Here is a 3,759-nt window from a genome sequence, read left to right as displayed (position 1 = left end):
CGTTTCTCTTCTCCTAGTTCTTCTGCAAATTTGCTGATGGATAAAGGGAAAAGTGTAATGATTGATAAGAGGGTTAAGGGTAAGAGGAAGAAGGAGGTGGTCGAAACTGCTAATAAGATTGTAGAAGAGATTTTTGTTTGGGATCCTGTGAATCCATATGGGTGGGTTGCTGACTCGGTGAAGGGTTGGGTTTCTAGTTTCGATGATGAGCTTAGCGTGTCTCAGTTGGGTTCGCCGTCGTCTTGGGTTAGGGAGGGTAGTGAAATAAACCTTAAGTTTATGCCATGCAATGCTGATGATCGGGTTTTCCATTGGGGTGAAGGTTTTGAGTGTTTTTATATGTACAGTGCTGTGTTTGTGGAGTTAGGGGTTAGGTTTCCGTTTTCTGAGTTTGAGTGTGGAGTTTCAATGCAATTGAAATTTGCTCCATCGCAATTGCATCCAAACTCATGGGCGTTTGTTAGGGCTTTTGAAATTTTGATGGATGTTTTGGAAATGGAACCGTCTTTGGAAGTATTTTTTGCTCTGTTTCAATGCAAAGGTGTGAAGAGGGGGTGCTGGCTGAATCTTGCTAGTGCTCCTGGACGGGCTATTTCCAGCCTTTATCATTCTTCGTTCAAAGGTTTTAAATCCATGTTTTTGAAAGTTGGTGTGGTTGAGAGTGATTTTCCGTGGTATGCTGATTATTGCTTGTTAGAAGAATTTCCTTTGTTTTGGGTTCCGAGGCCTAGGCAAATTCTAGGGATGGATGTGATGGAGTATAAAAACGAAATGGTTGTTGAGTTTTTAGTGAATCATGTATCGTCTTCTTCTCTGCTTTTTGTTGTGGATATGCTTGATCTTGAGTCTGATAAAGATGCTTTGTATGAGTATATAGGTAAATAATTGTTGGTCTTTTCTTGTTTGTTTTGATATGTTGTTGTTTCCTGGTTTCTTAGTGTCTTGTATTTTTGCAGTGGAAAAAGCTCCTAAGGTGACATCTACTAGCTTGCGTGCATTCTTTCGGTCGAAGAATGTTGAAAGGCAAGGCTCGAGTAGTCAGGTTGCTGCTGAGGTGGGGGCCGAGGTGAACCAGGGTTCCCCGATGAGGAAGGTTAGCTATAAGAGGAAGAAGGTGGAGAGGAAAGAGAAGGAAGCTTATGGGGCCGAGGATATCCTTGGTGAGAAAAGCGTTGATTTGGAACAGGTGAAAAGATTTGTTGATAATCAGAGGGTTTTGCATGGTTATAGGGGAAGTGAGGACTTGACGTCTGTCTGGGGGGAGCATTTCCCATACTCTGCTGTTGCTGATGAGCATGCCCAGAATCCCTCTGATGTGAAGATTGTCCATGATGTTGGTGATGTTGGCGTGGCTCAGTTTTTTCAGGTATCGTTAGGTGTTGTTTGTGTTTTAGTTTCTTTTTGGTTGCTTAGCTTGTTTGTTTGAGTAATATTGTCTGTGTGAAATTTAGGTGTTGGAAGTACGTTTGATGTGTATTGGTCGGTCCCAGGAGCTTAAACATGCTCGGGACTCCTTTGATAAAGCTTCCATGGCTCAGCTGATGCAAGAGAATGTGGAGAAGTCGAGCAAGCTTCGTGATGCTCTTGACTTGGTTAATACTTAATACACCGCAAGAGAAGTTGACGACTACTGAGAAAGCTGAGAAAGATTTGAAGGAGAAAAACACAGCTCTGGAGGTGAGACTGGTGGTCCTTGGACTGGAAAAGAAACAGGCTGAAACTGAGAAAGAGGATCATGGCTTGGAGATGTTCTCGGCTGGATTTGAGAGGGTTGTCAAGTAGGCCAAGTTTCTTGCTCCTGCTGCTGATCTTTCGAAAATGGATCCTTGTAAGGTTGTAGTTGGGGATGAATTGGTTGAGGACGAGGATGGTGTTGAGGGTGAGGGGGAGAACCCTGATGTTTAAGTTTGTAATAGATAGTTTTTAAACTTGTTTGACTTATGTTCGTTCAACTGTTTGTGGTAAACTTCTGGCGTTTAGCCGAATATGGTGATATTGAGGATTAATTTTGTTGTTTCCTGTTTGCGCTGTTAGGAAGATGTTTGAATATGTGTTTTTGTTTGCTTGTGAGAATCGAATGATTGAGAGTTGAAGTATAGTTGTGAGAGTTTCGTTGTTTGTCTGTGTTTTGTACCTCGTTTGTGTTTTGGTTTTGTGCGTGGAAAAATTTCTGTGCGAGGTATATGTTATTAGTGTTGTTTTGACTTGTAGTCGTTTGGATGTGTTAATTCTGAACTATACATGTCCGATCGACGAAGTTTGGAATTGGGTTTGCAGGGGATTCGTTTAGTCGCACTTCATTAGATATGCTTGAATGTATCCTATAGTTAGTATTGTTTGTTTTGAAGTTGTTGACGCAATTTGAATACTAGGTATGACATAGTTAGTTGTGTTTTATTGTGGTAGAATGAATTGGGAAGATGCGGGGTGGTGTGCCTCATTAAAACCTCTCCAGTAAAACCCTCCTTAGGGATAAAATCTGGCAGTAGGAAAAAGAGTGCATCACCGTGTCCGACATATATGTTAGCTAAAATACATTTTTAGAGATGATATATTCCAAGTGTTTGGTAGGGTGGTTCCATTGAGCTTTTGTATCTTGTATGCTCCTTTGCCAATAACTTGTTGGATTCGGTATGGGCCTTCCCAATTGGCACTTAGTTTACCATGCCCTTATGGTTTTCGTATGTCTTCGACCCTTCTCAGTACAAGGTCTCCTTCTGTGAAAGTCATCGGTTTGAGTTTTCGGTTGTATTTCTGAGCTATAGCTCGCTTGGATGCTAGTTGGTGTAATGCTGATTTGTTGCGTTCTTCCTCTATGAGGTCGAGCTCGCCTTTCCTGTTTTTGATATTGTCGCTCTCATTTGTGTTTGCTGTTCTGGTATTTTGTATGGATACTTCGATAAGTATCATGGCATCGCTTCCATAGACTAGCTTGAAGGGGGTTTCCCTTGTTGATGATTGTTCTGTTGTGTTATAACTCCAGAGTACTTCAGGAATAAGCTCGGCCCATTCTCCTTTTGAGTCGTCGAGCTTCTTTCTGAGGCCCTGCAAAATTATCTTATTGTCGGCATCGGCTAAACCGTTAGTTTGCGGATGTTCAACAGAGGAAAACTGTTGGACTATTTTGAAATTTTGTAGAAAGTTTGTGAATTTTTTATCTATAAACTGTCTACCATGTCAGTGATAATGAATTGAGGGATACCCAAGCAGCATAGTATGTTTTTCCATATGAAAGAAATCATTTTTTCGGAAGTAATTTTTGCCAATGGTGTAGCCTCTATCCATTTTGTAAAGTAATCTATGGCGACAATTAAAAATTTGACCTGACCTGGAGCGGGTGGAAATGGGCCGAGGATATCTAGCCCCCATTTATTGAACTGCCAACATATCTCGGATGTATGTAACTACTCGGCCGGGTTGTGGGTGATTGGTGTGTGGCGTTGACACTGGTCGCAGTGTTTAACTTTATTCATATAGTCTTGTTTTAGGGTTGGCCAGTAGTAACCTGCTCGGAGTATTTTGGCGGCTAGGCTTCGGCCACCGATGTGTGTTCCACAGACTCCTTCATGGACTTCATCTACTGCCAGTTTGGCTTCTGCCGAGTTTAGACATCGTAGAAGAGGTATTGTAAATCCTCTTTTGTATTGTTCGGTTTCGAGCATAGTGTAGAAGCTTGCTCTTCTTTTGAATTTTCGATGATTTTGGATGCTGTTTGGAATGATACCTATTTTTAAGTAGGTTATGAAGGGTGATCTCCAG

The sequence above is a fragment of the Arachis hypogaea genome, chromosome 19 (assembly GCF_003086295.3).
Source record: "Arachis hypogaea cultivar Tifrunner chromosome 19, arahy.Tifrunner.gnm2.J5K5, whole genome shotgun sequence".
NCBI lineage: Eukaryota > Viridiplantae > Streptophyta > Magnoliopsida > Fabales > Fabaceae > Arachis > Arachis hypogaea.
This window is presented reverse-complemented; position numbering follows the sequence as displayed.